The sequence below is a fragment of the Dermacentor silvarum genome, chromosome 4 (assembly GCF_013339745.2).
Source record: "Dermacentor silvarum isolate Dsil-2018 chromosome 4, BIME_Dsil_1.4, whole genome shotgun sequence".
Classification (NCBI taxonomy): Eukaryota; Metazoa; Arthropoda; class Arachnida; order Ixodida; family Ixodidae; genus Dermacentor; species Dermacentor silvarum.
In genome coordinates this window covers 211434462-211451589 of record NC_051157.2, presented here as the reverse complement: position 1 = coordinate 211451589, position 17128 = coordinate 211434462, and positions in this window count along the sequence as shown.

Genomic DNA, 17128 nt, shown 5'->3' with positions numbered 1-17128 from the left:
TCTTTGACCTGAGGCTGTTCCTTACGGAACCACATGTCCGCTAACAGTGTAAGCTCACAAGCCCTTGCTGCCATTCTCGTAGGGGAACTCCAAGCGGGTAAGCCGGGTGATCACGCACTTTGCATTGCAAAATGCACAGCGCAATTCATGCCACCACAAGGTGCATGACGCATTTTTCGCTCAAGTGTCCCACCTCAGGAATGCTGGTTTCCTTCGAGGCGTTTTGTCGCGGAGGGTTTGTTGAGGGATGTGAAAGACCTTTGCCGCAGGGAGCAGCACCCTGCCAGATGGAGGTTCGGCGAGAAAAAGAAGGTAGCAGTTTTAGTTTATGTGCAAAATGTCTCTCATAGACTTGGAAGATAGAATAAAACGCTGGGTCGGGTTCTGTTCTCTGCTCAGGCTAAGCTATCATGGCTGTGCAGGTCAACTGCCTTGCAGGGCAAATCAAGACAATGAGTGTGTGTCCTGTGTGGCAGGCGTAGTGTATGCAATACCTTTATCGTGTGACAGGAGGTATGTGGGCCAGACGGGACGTTATCAAATCCACAGGCTCTGAGAGAACAGGTACAGTGATCAGACAACTGTGTCCGGCCATCTTGGCATTCAGGTGTAGTATTGCGGCTGTAAGCATGTCTTTGAAAACAACATGGTCCTTTCACGAAGTCCCAATCAGACAGTAAGGGAAAGGCGGAGCAGATTGTGCGCTGTGGCCACGCATGCGCGAGCACGCCTTCCTTGCACCTTTATATCTGATGCGCTCATGGTTCTTGTTTTCTGCGTATATAAACATACTATTGTCGAATAAAATTGATCTGCAAGACAAGGCTGTGTCCTCGTTTCATTCGTTTTTGTTATCTCACTTGTTCGCTATTCGCCATCATGGCTTCGCTTCACACGTATATTCTAGCGTTAGCGTTCAATCTGCCTATTTCCTTTCGTCTGTTTGTTGCTGTTTTTCCTACATACCTAAGTCATTGGAGTTTACTTTTGATCATTGGGATTGCCCTTCCTTTGTTGCTCTATTTAACAGGATGTCATCATTATATAAATAATGATAACAGCATGACTACGATGATAATAACGAAGGCGTGGCCATTGTCTGTTTTTTTTTTCATCCTATAGCAATTATTTCAAAGCCTTTACAACACATTGAGCTGAGGTGACACGCCGTACATGCGTATTTCGCCACCGTACACGTGAAACAAATGCGGTTAAATCAACCTGTGCTGCTGTAGAGAAAAATAGTCGAGGCAGCCCACGTCATCAAAGGTGGTGAAGTACGCAAGAGCGCCAGAGAATGTCTATATCCGTTATATGGTAACGCAGTTTCTGAATGGCTATCTTTAGATGCGAATATTTTGTTCACTTCATTACTTACTTCGTCTCCATGCATGTATAAAACCCGTTTTGAGCTTCCCGAAATAAATAGTTTGTAGGTCGGCGCCTGTTGTAGGTTGTACGCCGATCTTTGTAATTTAATAGCTATATCGCACGACAGCGCTCAACTTTCAAAAGATTCCCCATCCTCCTGGTTCACAATGCTGCAAAAAGAACACGTGCCGTCGTCAAGCAATTAGTATCTGAAACTATAAAAACAGGTTTAGCGAAACCTTTTTTTTTTCTTTCGCTATCGAAAAGTGGCCCAATCTAACGCACGCACGAACATCGTAATCTCGGTACAAATAGGCGCTTCACGAGCCCTTCCCTCGCTCCCATCTTGAACTTCAATTCTCGGAGTTCTCACTCGCGTTGTCGAGGCAACTCGCAATTTAGCAACTTCTCACGCAGCACCAGACCTCATTAACTGATTTAAACACCTTCACTGGTAACGAGCTGCTGTACTCGGGCGACTCTCCCCCTTGCCGCTTCATCGACCCTCATATTCTTCCGCCGTGAGGGCGCCTTGTCTCCTGCTTTTTCCCTGACCGAACACTCTCTCTTTCTGTATTTCTTTTCTCGCTCTAGAGAGGAACAACGGAGGAATTTGCTTCTTGTCTCAAAAGGCGTTATTTCTGAGTTTCGCCCGAGTCTTATTTTTCGTTCAGGTACGGCACTTTCCGGGCTGGAAAGCCCGTTCCCTTGGCAACTAGATTCCGCACAAAGCGAGGGTGTGGCCGCGACGCCTCTCGCTCAGCGGCGCAACCCAATTTTCATTATTCAAAGCGTTCTTTATAAAGGGACCAAGTTCGCGAACCAAAAATTGCTGCCATTCCTCGCCTTGTCCCGTTTTTTGGTTCATTCTTGTCTTCCCTTTGAAGTGGGCTCCTTCCAATTTGGTAAAAAAAAAGAAACTGCTACCCACTGGAGGAGTGTAATTGCCCTTCCCGAGTAAAAGCGAGGACAAGATCGTTTGAAGAACAGCGTGCACTGGCCGTCCTCCCAACCTCTTCTCTTCTTCTCGTAATGTAGACAAAGGCGGTGAAAGGAAAAGTAGATGGGCGATGCATGCAGTGGGCATTTTTTGTCGTTTTTTAGGTGTTTAGTACTCAGCACTTTTTTGGTTGTTAAATCATTCGGAGCTGCACTGTAAGATACACATGTCCGACGCTCCTGCACGAAATAGCACAGGTGACGGGAACACGGGCAGTAAAAGCTACCACACTGGTTAATTCTTTCATTTTATTTTTGTGCTCGTGCCTACCGTACATACATATCGCATAACTTATCAGAAGGCTTTCACAGTCGAAACCAAAAGAAAAAACAAGTTAACAACAAATACGGCAAGTTATTTCGCGCTTTATACTGTTTCTCTTTCTTGTTCTCTTTCAGAAATGCGCTAAACGAACATGCAGTGTTCGCATTCGGACCTCTGGAAAATAAAATTGGATCATCTCGCTTTAGAAGGATTCCTGATTTGTATTGCCAGGCCGGTAGAAAAGGGTCACAAGCAGGAGGTGCCACACACGCAGCCTGCGTCTCATCTTTGTGCCCCTTAACTTAATTAATGAGCGCTAAAAACAAATAAACTATGTGCCCTTTTTTATCCCGCTGGAAGCACGAATCAAGAATCGCGCCACCAGCTAGCCCGTTTAACAGCACTACTATGAGAACGAAAGCGTTTGTTCGTTCAGATCTCTTTTGGGATGGTTCAGTAAAAGATAACCCAGCTTATTGCTACAAGTACGCCCTACAAGTACAGCTTATTGCCCTTCTGGTGCCTCGTGCCAACTCATCCAAGCCAGACAATCCATTAGCCACCATCCTGCTGTAGCTATGTGGACGCGTCTCGTTAGGCTTACGTACGGACGCCGGAATCGCAGAACGATCTCAGAAATTGGACGCCCAGGTGAGTTTAGAGGAAGCGAAAGCTTACGCGTATTTCAATAGTTACTGGCGATCAATGAGAGTCAGAGCGTACCCATCACGAGAATTCACGCTGAAGCGGAAGTCATGGGTGCCGCCATGTTCGACAATGCTATTTCTTTGCGTGAGTGAACATTACGAAGGTTAAACTCGTCGAATAACGTATGTTATCATAGCGCACGTAAACCACCAAAACGAAAGAACGTACTGAGGATGCGCATTGAGGATAACGCTATTTTTTCACGTACGTAATGCGTTTACGTTTGGTTGCAAATGCTATTCGAAAACTGTCTAATATTGAAATTGTGTAATGAAGAAGTGCCAGTCAGCCAGGCGCATCACCAGCGTTTACGTACGAGGCAGGTTCTGGCATCTCGCAGGGAAAAACCTCCGTACCAACTTCGACCTTGCCAAGCGTAAGAAATATATGCCTTTCCAGTGCATTATTCCTTCATTCAATCGAAGCTTTCTCTGCCTTTCTTCCCGGGTTATGGCCCTGCCGCTTGGTCGGCGTTTTGAACCAGTAAGGTGGGTCGGTCCTGTAGATAGCGAAATAGCGAACTGGGCGGATCCCAAAGACAATGTAATCTGCACTCACGTGGATAACTTGGGTCGCATAGTGGGAGTTTCTGCGTCTTGCTGATTTGCCGGGCCGGTATGTAATTGTTACGTTTGAAAAGGCGAAACAGAATATGGACAGTTTTATAGGATTTAATTTGTGGCGGCCGAGGGGCGATCATGCGCTACGTTTATTGCAGGGCCGGCCTGGGCATGAACGTGTTAATGGTGGCTTTAGAATCGCTACGATGTGTGGAGACTGTCCAGTCGGGCACTGTAGGTGTACAGCCTATAGCGGCACATACCCACTCTGGGGGATTGGCCAAGAACCGGGTAGCTCGATATAACAATCTGAGCATGCTTTCCCTTCCGCGGGCTGGGCTTACCTTGTCGTCGTCGTTATGGCTGTAGCGGTGGCGCTACAATTTAACCGCTTCATGAACGCTTCACTTCATACATATTTCAAAATATGCGCTGGATAACTTCTTCTCTCTCATTCCTATCCTGCTTTTCTCATTTTATTGCTTGCTTCATTTGGGTTCTTTTTTGCCTATGCGATTTTAATAGTTCAGGTGTATGTGTAGCGTCAGCCAACCGTATAGAAGCTAGTGGCGTGACAAAGCTTTCCAGGATGAGTATTTTTGACTGTTGTAGCGTCGGCGAAGTGCTTGAGAGGTAATACCTCCGGCTACCACTCTGTGGGACCGTGTTAGAATGCACTTGGGGCACGGCGCATTTTCTTAATTTCTTTATAATGTCCCAAGGCATCTTATGATTCCTGCGGTGGACGCCGGCGGGCACCGGCGCCAGCGGTGTACATGAAAACCTTACGTGAGCTATAGCGCAAACGGGCACGCAGTACGACAGGGGAGGCGAAGACACACCAAAACGATTCAGGAAATACGACTAAGGATGTCAGCCCATGGCAGCTATCGCTGTGAAAGAACAAAAGAACGGAGGACAACGGGAAGAATGAAATCGGACTGCAATTTACCTAAAAAATACAGTTTAAGTTCACCTATAAAACCACATGGCACCTAAAAGAAAGCGCTGAATGGTCGAGCCAGCACTCAAAGATAGCAAACCAGAAGCGGTGATAGCAAGTCGAAGACGACAAAGTCATCGCAGTCTTTCGGAGGTCTCGGAGGCACGCAAGCAAGCATTCGGAGGTCATTTTTTGTAAATTGAAAATCTTCAATACTGGAAAGAGAAAAGGGCTACAGTTTCATCTTCACCGCGAAACAGAACAAAGTGGGGAGGGCGCCAGACAACTCTTCCGTAATTAAAGCATTTACAGCAGGTAGTTGCCCACACACCCTTTTGACGGAATGAGTTAGGGCATTTGGCAGACTGTTCAGGGGTCCATAGCTTTAGACCTTAGCCGGCAAAGTGTATGAGTAGGTTTGAAGATTACTGTGCAGAAGACGTTGAATAATGGAATATTGGCCGAGTTGGTAATTCATGGTAAAACTAGTACAGCGCGGAAGACGGGGATACAGAAAAAAAAAAGACACACACGGCGCTGACTTCTAACAATGCTAATTGGTGATGCAGAGACTATATGCAGGGTGTTCCAACTATCATGCACCAAGATTAAAAAATAGGCAAATGCCACGCAGCTGGACAAAACCAATGTAACGTTGTTTGCCATCACTTGGAGATACTCAGATTACTTCTTGTATTCATCCTGATTGGATAATTACTCTTAATTAATCAACTTCTCTAATATTATAGTTAGATGAAAAGTGGCTGGTGCAATAACACATGCCCACAACGGGCAATTGACCAAGAAGTGGGTGGTACATATTGTGACAACGCCAACTTTCTCTTTCATATGATCGACCGTGCGTTGATGACTATGATTTTGATACAATGGCACATGCCTACAACACGGGACCAGGCATGAAGTGCATCTCATGTTGATAATGATGGTGATGCTTTCCATACAATGGCACATACCTACAACACGGGAGCAGGCATGAAGTGCATCGCATGTTCGTAATGATGGTGATGATTTTCATACAATGGCACATACCCACAACAGGAAAGGTGCCAGGAAGTGGACGGGACGTATTGCGACAACGCCAACTTTCTCTTTCATATGATCACCGCGTGATGATCATTATGATTTTCATACAATGGCACATACCTACAACATGGGGTCGGGCATGAAGCGCATCTCGTGTTGTTAATGATGGTGATGATTTTCGTGCAATGGCACATACCTACAACGGGATATTGGCCAGGAAGTGAGCGGTACATATTGTGACAACGCCAACTATCTTTTTAAGATTATCACCGCCGTGATGATCATTATGATTTCCACACAATGGCACATGCCTACAACACGGGAGCAGGCATGAAGTGCATCTCATGTTGATAATGATGGTGATTATTTCCATACAATGGCACATACAACACGGGAGCACGCATGACGTGCATCGCATGTTCGTAATGATGGTGATGATTTTCATACAATGGCACATACCCACAAAGGGAAAGGGGCCAGGAAGGGGACGGATAATATTGTGACAACGCCAACTACCTCTTTAAGATGATCACCGAGTGGTGATCATTATGATTTCCACACAATGGCACATACCTATAACACGGGATCGGGTACGAAGTGTATCGCATGTTGATAATGATGGGGATGATTTCCATACAATGGCACATAAATCGGGAAATTGGCCAGGAAGTGTACGGTACATGCTGTGACAACGCCAACTATCTCTTTAGGATGATCACCGAGTGATTATCATTATGATTTCCACACAATGCCACATACAACACGGGATCGAGTACCAAGTGTGTCGCATTTTGATAATGATGGTGATGATTTCCATACTATGGCACATACCCACAACGGGAAATTGGCCAGGAAGTGAACGGTACATATTGTGAAAACGCCAACTATCTCTTCAAGATGATCACCGAGTGATGATCATTATAATGTCCACACAATGGCACATACAACACGGGATCGGGTGTATCGCATGTTGATAATGATGGTGATGATTTCCATACAATGGCGCATACCTACAACACGGGAGCAGGCATGAAGTGTATCGCCTGTTGATAATGATGGTGATGACTACCATTCAATAGCACATATCTACAACACGGGATCGAGCACGAAGCGCATGTTGATAATGATGGTGATTATTTCCATACAATGGCACATACCCACAACGGGTGATTGGCTAAGAAGCGGTCAGTGAATTTAACATAACTAAGAAGAAATGTGAAAATTTAAGCCAGTATAAGATTCGTCACATCTTGTAAGGTGGGTGAGCGAGAGCTCACGGACGGGCCAGTTTCCTTTACGCCAAAGACGAACCAACGGAATGGGCAAATTTATAGCATTTCATTAACTGCTTGATGAAAGCTTCGCTTCAAATAAATCTAAAATGTGCGTTGAATCTGCATAATCTTCGGAAAATTTAGAATACCACATTTTCCTATACATCTGCAATCACATTCGCAGTCCATATCTCAAAACTCGCACATTCCTGCTTCTCATGCTTCAGGGTTGTTCCACGCGAAGTGTCGCAGACATGTCGCTCGATCTTCGCTGATTTTGCCATAAAAATTCATGCCTAATCACCACCTTGCTCACAGTGATTTCCCTAGATATTTGTGCTGAAAAAATGTTTCCTGTCTCGTGACGTGCTTTGAAAGTTTGTTGAACATGATCCCGCAGAAAGTTTATTTCAGTTTTTTTTTAGCGCCTAACACTTCACAGCTTCGCCTACTGAACCTGAAAAATTTATCGTCAATATGCGAAGGTACTTATTGGCACTTCATTATGAAAATGTCTTTAGGAGTCCCAATTTCTTAAAAATTTTCAAAATTGACCAATTTTCCCCGTATAAACTACAATAGATTCGTTTATTGTAATTTGTTTACTGGCTTGTCCCAGAGATGTATACTACGCTCAAATTATTTAAGCGCCAGTACACTGTAAGAAGTATCTGAAATCATATGCCATGCATACAAATATTTTGCTTTCGGCCCACTTTCATTCACAATTTTCGCATTGAGGTACACCGTGTAAAATTATTACCCAAACTGCATTTTATGGGCTTGCATATTGGCGTTCAATGTATGTCATTATCTCATTTTGATTTCTGATCTAAGCGAGATATAAATTTTTAAATTTGGCCCGTGCGGTAAGCTCGGCACTGTTCCGGGCTACTAATTCACCGCAAAGCACAATGACTGTCTTGCTTAAGACAGTTGGAGAATGCACTTTGGTAGTGTAGCGATCGTTCCGGGATGATGTCAGAAGCGCCTCCATATTCCAGTGCAATGCGAGAAGCCTGAGGTCACGTATTTCGGATTTCCGGCAGTTCGTGTTTGAAAACCACTTTCCTGTACTGGTCATCTGTGAACCGAACTTATCAACTACCTTGAAACTATCAGGATATGAACCTTTCGTTTCAACCACCTGTGCCCGAACTAGTAAGGTTCTGGTTTGCATTCGCAAGGACCTTACGTATTTTGCCCAGCCCATACCTACGTGCTGACGCGCGTTCCGAGGGACAATAATAAAGTTTTACCATACCATACCATACCACCACATGACGACAATCAATACGTCTGCGTTACTTTGAAAAAGAAGAGGCTGTCTTTTACACTTATTGGCGTCTACCTTTCCCCAACAAGTCAATTCGATAGCAAAAGACTAAAATATATTATGACTGCGACGCACGGTCCTTGGATAATAACAGGGGACTTCAGCGCTCACCACCACATATCGGGTAGCTCCAGGATAAATTCAAGGGGCAGGTCACTCATATGCTTTGCATCAGGCCACAACCCTGCGTCTTCAAAATGGCGGAAGCCCGACATTTCTGCGAGGAACAACGTACAGCAGCTCTCTACACTTTATGGTGTCACGTTGCCTGACTTCGAGAGTGCAGTAGTTCACTGATATCGAAACCCGTAGAAGTGACCGTATTCCGACCTATGTGAGAATCGGTGGACTAGAAGGCACATTACCGATTACATCGCGCCAAATTGACTGGTCAGTCTTGGAATATCTTGTGGAAGACACATGCAAGAAACCAATCGCACGCAGGCTAGAAGACATTATTGCATACGTAATGCAAGATTCCACGCACGGCTTCACACATTCATCAAAGCGTACGGAGTATGACATTGAATTGGAAAGGCTTTATGCACTACGTGGTCGAGCTGAAAGGAGGTACAGGCGCACGAAGTCAATTCTTGACCTCAGATTAGCTCGGCGATTGCAAAATAAGATACAGTGCCGGATGGATAAGCTATAAGGTCACAGATAGAAATTCTTTTGTGAGAACCGGGACCCCTACAAGCCATTGTCCCCTATGTGGCGTACCCTGCGGGGTCTTCGCTCATGTCCCCAGCGACGACACTCTTTTAACGCCCTTGCTCTCGATCAAAACCGCAGTGAGATAGACGTTGCAGAAAAGTTTTGTGCGAAAGTCGCCGCCGGGACAGTTCTACTCCCCGGCATGGTTTTAGGCGACATTCCTGGTCCACGAGATACTTGTATCGACGGTCTAATTTCTATGGAAGAGTTAGAAGGCTGCTATGGCGCTCTGTAGGTGTTCGTCTTCACCGGGGCCCGACGGAATAACATATACTGCTTTACGCTACCTAGGTCGAGGCGCGCGACGAGAACTGCTCAACCTATTTAATAGGGCATGGCAAGATGGCGTCGTTCCACAGGAATGGCAACGCAGCTGCCTGGTACCGCCGTTAAAAGCATGAAAGTCACCGCTAGAATCGGAATCACATCGGCCTAAATCACTCGCCAGTTGCGTCTGAAAGCTCATGGAGCGCATGATCCTCGTGCATCTCGAATGGTACCTTGAACACCACAATATCTACCCTGACTGCATGGCGGGATTTCGACGAGGCCGTTCATCGATTGACAATGTCATCGATTTAGTGGCATCTGTTGAGCAGCAAAAATCTTGGAAGCGATTGTCAGTAGCACTCTTTCTTCACGTGAAAGGCGCTTACAACAACGTTTCCCATCAAACCATCCTAGATGCACTTTTGACATTGGAACTAGGAGGGCGAGTATTTCGATGGATCCGGAGCTACTTGACACAAATGCCCTTGTGGCGACGAGCGACCACGTCGACCGGTAGTCTCAGGCTCTCGCGGGAGAGGAAAAAGCTACACCCGATCTCTTAGCGTATCATTTTAGATGCGAGAGCATCTTATGCTCGGGGCAGTGTCCGTTCTGCGGCGTCCGCAAGCATACTGCGCATGCGCAACTCTCCCTTATTCTCCTCCTCCCCTCTCCCCCTCTCCGCCACAGGTGTGGCGCAGCAAATCATTGAATATAACTCTTTCCCTCTCTCTGTCTCTCTCTCTCTCTCTAAGGTTACGCCGGTAGGTGGCGCACGTGTCGCGGCGCAGTATAAAGCGCGGGTTCGCCGTGCTTCCGTCATTCTCTCTCTCTATGTGCAACGATGTGCGAAAAGCCATGAACAACGTCAACGTCGGCGCTAGTTGCAGCGGCAGCGCCACCGCCGCGGAGCAGAGGAAGGCTCGGGAAGCCGAACGTAAACGTAAGCGTCGGCAAGCGGACCCCGAACTTCGGGCCAGGGAAGCCGAATGTAAACTTCAACGTCGGCAGGAAACTTCTACGGAAGCAACACGGGCTCGGCACGCCGAAGTGGAACGTCAGCGTTATCAAGCCGACCCCGAACTCCGGGCTCGGAAAGTCGAAGCGCAACGGCAGCGTCGAGCGGCAGCTCCCGATCCCGAAGCGACGAGGCAACGCGAGTCTGCGGCCAGAGCAGCAACACGTTCGAGGCCATTACAACGCCCGGGCTTCGACGGTGCTGACGCGCGGTTCAAGCGCGACTTCCTCGGTTGGAGCTTCGGGCACAGCTGCAACTCGACCCTCTGCAGCAAGTCCCATTGACGCTACACTACACTTCACCGACCACAAAGCCATCGTCTTCAAGGTACCGCGCGCACCGACGCTAGAATCACGTACGATCTCTAATGGCGTTTTTCACTGGTCGATCTGGAGCAGCCGCCGAAATCCTGGAGCGAGCGCTCGCAATTCACCAACCCAAATCTGCCAGCGGAGAGCGAAAATGCTCCGCGCTGGATCGTACCGGAAGTCTGCGCACACACGTCACAAAAATCGACTTCCGCTTTGCATGTTTCCATGGCCACCAAGATCACCATCCCCCACGAGCGGAAGTGACGTATCCTCTTATCCTATTTCCGCCCGAATCCTTATTTCGGCAGCGGAGCAAGTGAGAGCAATCCGGCGCGGGGCGAGTTGATCCGAAACGACCAGTAAAAAGCGTGAACCCGCTCCAGCTCGACCAGTGAAATTCGGATGCGCAGCCGTGGAGCAAAAAATCCTGCTCCAGATCGACCAGTGAAAAACGCTATAAATAAAGACGCAACAACCACGTACCAAACGTCTCCTCTCTTCTCAATACATTCTCTCACTCTAACTTTCATTGCGTTGTGTTGCCAAGTGAAACGAAACGGAAACTCTCGATGCGCCCCCCCCCCCCCCGCGATGCTTTTGCATCCCACCATGGTTGCCCGTAGTGTGAGATGATGTGATTTTTTAATCCCTTTCGGAACGCTATATATATCCTGTGCCGGTGCGTGCCAGCCGCTCGTGCCTCGTGCAGACGCGAGCGTCTGCGTAATTCTCATGCGACGCCGATAGACGAGGCAACCTAAAGTTTGCCCGCGCGGCACCAGCGCCGCCCACTCCCCTGGCGGAAGGATGGAAGTGTCGAAGGTCGCCGCCGGGCCAGCGCGCGCCCGTGTTCTCTACGGCGCGAGCGACCGCGTGCGTCGTTTTCGTGACGGCGAGCGCTACCTCATCAACCAGGAAAGGTGGCACGCAATACTGCTGTGTTCTTGATTGCCACAAAAGCCTCGAAAAGTCGAAAGCCGCCCGTGAAGTTCTACAGAATTCCGGAGAGGTGGTACGAGGAGGACAGACGACAAGCGTGGATAACTGCAGTGCGCCGAGTCAAGTAAGTCACGTACTTTCGCATTCGCGTGCAATATCACGGCTGCTCGATAAAAACGCAATAGTAATGTGCCTGTATTTAGCGCATGGCCGTTTGTTTAGACGTGTCGCGTAGTTGAATCGTACAGTGAAATCCGCCGTGTTGGCTTAGCGGTAAATGCATACGTGTAGCGCTGCTAAGCTCGACGACGCGAGCTCGATTCCCAGTCACGGCGGCCGCATTTCGACGGGGGCGAAATGTAAGAATACAGTTCTTGCCATGTACTTTGATTTTTGTGCACGTTAAAGAACCCCCCGGTGTTCAAATTTATTCCTGAGACCCTCCATTACAGCGTGCCTCATAATAATATTGTGCTTTTGGCACATAAAACCTACGAATTTAATTGATTGTACTGTTCGTTCACTGATTGATTGATTTATTCTGGGGTTTCACGTGCCAAAACCAGTTCTGATTATTAGGCACGCCGTAGTGGAGGGCTCCGGATTAATTTTGACCACCTGGGGTTCTTTAACGCGTTCGTTCACTCGCGATCGGCAAAGACTGGCTCAAGATAATTATGTCCTTTTTCCAAACGCTGCAACTTAAATTCCTAGTTGTACAGGCAACAAATAGGGCCGCACGTTACTTGTCATTTGTGTGGTGGCAATCCGTATTTAATGCAAGCTGCGGTCATCGCATGCGTCGGTAAGCGGCAGATCGCAAAGCAGCTGCCCGAGACGCGCGCGTTATGTTTGTTGCTTGGCCATGCTTTCTAGGTTCACAATATCCAAGCATGTCTTAAAGTAATTGCCACCTTGCACATTCTTCCTGCTTCAGTCTTCCTGCCAAGAATCTTCGTTTCGTGTAGTCGCCGGCCATCGGTGTGAGCTTACTTTAGCTGCGGCGGGGCAATTCGCCCGACGAGAAACTTGATTAGCTTTGATGAGGCATGTATCGCTAATTCTTGCGCTCGTGCTGCTGGTCCCAAGGTAATCGCTGGTTACCGTGACCTGGGTTCATTTCGCGGAGCAGTTTGTACGAGTGATTTCTCGTGACCAGTGAAAAGATACCTTGCTCAATAATGCAATGAGTTGCCATAACTCTAACATCTGCATTAAATAAGGCATGATATACATTAAATATTTATACAGCATGATATAAGGCATTATGCACATATGTAGTACTTACATCGTTAATTAATTTTGTTGGCTTATTGGTTCCAAATGCATGTGTTCTTTCTGTTCCAACAGTGCTGATGCCACTCCCTGGGAGCCAAATTGAGAGCAGCCGTGTGTGCGCGCCCAGCGACCAGCTAAACCAACCGCAATCGTCACCGTCTCTGCACATCTCTGCAAGCATGCATGACCGCTTTGTGACTGCATCATAGAGAAATAACAGTGACTAAATTACTGAACTCGGTGTGTACCTCTAACTCGATGTCGTATACAATATTGTTGGACACCTCCGACACGCACTTGGCTTTCACTGTCACAGCACCACCCACAATTTTTCAACACCACACACGTGTGGAAGCAGACGCTTCCCTTTCTTGAGGTTGCCGCCACGAAAAAAAACTGTTGGCGTCGGCAACCGTCTTGAAACCGCACTGCAGTCTTTGCATCGCTGTTCAGCAAGCAGGCGATCTGCCGCCGTCGAAAACGGAGCGCCGTGAGCACGAGCAGCGAAGGAAAGCGCGGGCGAAGCAATGTAAACAAAGCGGAGACTGCACCGCGGAGCGACCGCGCTGCTTGAAATTTCCACATTGGGGGCGCTGTCAAGAGGCGCAGCAGCGCCTTCAGGCGATCGTTTTCTCGTCTATGCTGCTGCCGCTACAGAGGGCTCCCCCGGTAGAGAGGAGGAAAGTTCGACGAACGATTAAAAGTCCACGTGACGCGGCGTATCTTGTCGTTGGTCTTCGATCTCACGGACTGAGGCGGCGTCGATGGATGCAGCAGGGTTGCGTCGCAACATTGGTGGGGCCGATGGCGCTGGTGCTTCAATGTAGGCAAGCCTGAGACGTTCCAAGGCAGTTGTGCCTGATCGGCCGTTGACATTCACGACAAAACTCGTCGGATGACGCTCGAGAACACAATATGGTCCGGAGTAGTGTGACTGCAAAGGTTTCCGCACGGCAAAGTTACGCACGAAAACGGTGGTAACAGAGGTGAGTGCAGGAGAAACGTATGGAGACCTTGCTTCTTGCGAACGTGTAGGCACGGGGCGTATCAGGCTGAAGAAAGCTTGCAGTTCGGCAACGTAGTCATCATGTGATGGCATAGTTGTTTTGCTGGTGGCGACAAAGAAATCGCATGGAAGGCGTAGGTGAGTGCCGTAGACTAGCTGAGCACAGGAGCAACCTAGGTCGCTCTTGAGTACGGCTCTGATGCCAAGTAAGACAAGAGGCAAAAGTAGAACCCACTTCTCCGGCGATTCATGCGCCATAAGGGATGCCTTGAGATGCCTGTGAAGACGTTCAAGTCCATTGGACTGCGGATGGTAAGCAGTCGTGCGAAAACGTGTCGTTCCGAGTAGTTTGAGTAGCTCGTTGAAGAGTGCCGAGTCAAACTGCCGACCGCGTTCGGTGACGAATTTCGGAGTGTACGAAGTTCGGTGTCGTCATGCTGTTGACGACACCGAACTCGCCATCATCATCGATGTAAGTCGACATCGATGATGAAAGACTCCGATGTCAACGTGGAAACGGCATTGATACGACTCAGAACGTCGGCTGGAACGTTGTCGGTGCCCTTGAGGTGTCGGAACGTTGTTGTAAACTCGGAGATGTAGTAAAGGTGTCGACTTTCGCGGGGCGAGTAACAGGACGCCGAACGATTCATTGCGTGCACAAGGGGCTTGTGGTCTGTCAAGACAGTAAATGCACGGCCTTCGAGGAAATGGCGAAAATGTTTGATAGCCAGGTAAACTGCGAGTAATTCACGGCCGAACACGCTGTAGCGGGACTGCGCAGTCTTCAGTTTTTTTTTAAGTAAAAGGCGAGTGGATGCAACGCATTGTCGATGAATTGCTGCAGAACGGCACCAACGGCGGTGTTTGAAGCGTCGGTTATGATGGCAGTGGGCGCGTCTGGCTTTTGGTGTCTAAGCAGCGTGGCGGCAGCGAGGGCAGACTTGACTTTTGTGAAAGCGTCGGTGGCCTCTTCATTCCACTGAAGCACTTGTTTACGTTTGTTCACCAGCAGAGCGTCTAGCAAAGACATAAGTCGTGCGCAATCGGGTATGAATCGGTGGTACAAATTGACGAATCCGAGAAATTGGCGAAGCTTGCTGAGTGTGGTCGGTCGGGGAAGGTCTTCGATGACACGAATCTTGGACAGCAGTGGTCGAATGTCGTTAGCCTCGACGATATAGAATTGTGGAAAACAACTAGTCAGTTACAGGCACCTTCACTACTAAATCGCCTACGTGATTTTGAAGATGAAATTATGGAATGTTCGAATAAATCGTACGAAACGTTTCTCATTCTGAACAATATTGAGTTTGTCGGATTAGAACCGCAGTATAAATTGTCAGTCTTCTGTTTCTTTTGTTTTCAGGTCGTAGTTGGTCTGAAACAAAATGTATCGTACTTTGAGTATTTTGTCGGTTTTTCATATTTCTTGTACACATGCTTCTGTTTCACGAAAATAATATTCTGTCTCGCGACACTCCAGTTGATTTCGGTATGTCTGTATGATACATGTTGCTGCGTACGGCCTGCGTGCCGAATTGTTGTGGGAGCATAAGCCTTTGTCAGGCCACATGGCCTTTAGCTTCTGCTTCCTTTCTGTTGTAAACAGGAGAAATAAACTCATTCATTCATATGACCGAGGAACTCGAGTTTGGCTTGACCGAATTCGCTCATGGCGGCGTTGACGACAATTCCGTTACGGGCAAGGCGTGAAAACAACAACCCCAAGTGGTGAAGATGTTCTCCTGCGGAAGAGCTTACGATGAGAAGGTCGTCAATGTATGCAAAAACGAAAGGCAGGCCTCGGGTGACGGAATCTATGAAACGCTGAAAGGATTGGCCCGCGTTCCGTAAGCCGAAAGGCATGCGGAGAAATTCAAAAAGATCAAAACGTGTGGTGATGGCGGTCTTGGGAATGTCTTCTTCAGCGACCGGTAGTTGATGATAGGCGCGAACGAGATCGATCTTAGAAAAGATCGTCGCACCGTGCAACGCTACCGTTTAGTCCTGAATGTTCGGGAGAGGGTAGCGATCAGGAACTGTAACGTTGTTTAGTGCCCGGTAATAAGCACATGGGCGTCAGTCTCCCGTCTTCTTAGGCACCATGTGAAGAAGTGATGCCCAATTACTGGACGAAGGGCGGATGATGCCAAGTTGCAGCATGTGTTCGGACTCCGCGCGACCGATCTTGAGTTTCTCCTGAGACAAACGCCGGGGTCGGAAGTAGACTGGTGGGCCGGAGGTGACGATGTGATGGCACACATCATGTTCCACCGGTTGCGTCCAGTCCGGCAGGCGCGTCAAGGTGGGAAACTCGCGTAGAAGCGTGGCGAAAGGTTCGTCCAACATGGCAGAAATAGGCGTGATCGGCGATGTGCCTGATGATGGGACGCCGGGAACGTATAGCTGGGTCACGGAGTCGATGAGACGGCGTCGTTAAACGTCGACAAGGAGTCCGTAGTTGTGCAAGTAGTCTACTCCAATGACTGCACGACGGACGTCTGCAACCAGGAAAATCCAGCAGAACGCTCGTCGAAGGCCAAGGTTTAGCATGACGGAGCGGGACGAGAAAACTGGAATCCTGGTGCCGTTGACGGCTTGCAAAAACGACACAGGTGTCGCTCTTCGGTCGGAGTGGTGAGCGGGGAGAATGCTGACGTAGAGCACTGCATGGGCCGATTTTTTCAGCCCGGGCCCGGCCCGGGCCCTTTTTTACGTTGGGTGGCCCGCCCGAGACCGATCAAAACTTTTATGACGAGACCCGGGCCCGGCCCGGGCCCGGAAATAGTCTACGTTACCCGTCCGACCCGGCCCGCCACCCTTTTACTTTAGGCCCGAGCCCGGCCCGAGCCCGACTCGAAACCGGCCCGAACCCGGCCCGAGACGGAAAAATAATGTTTTTCAGAGTTGAGACGCCCGAGAATAACTCGCTGCATGTTACATGCACACCACCAGAAAGCCCGAGCCCGGCCCGGGTCAAAAAGCACACGCAGTGCCCGAGCCCACGGGCCGGGCCCGGGCTTTCGGGTAAGCCCGAGCCCGTGCAGTGCTCTATGCAGACGTCAGCTCCTGTATCGACACGGAAC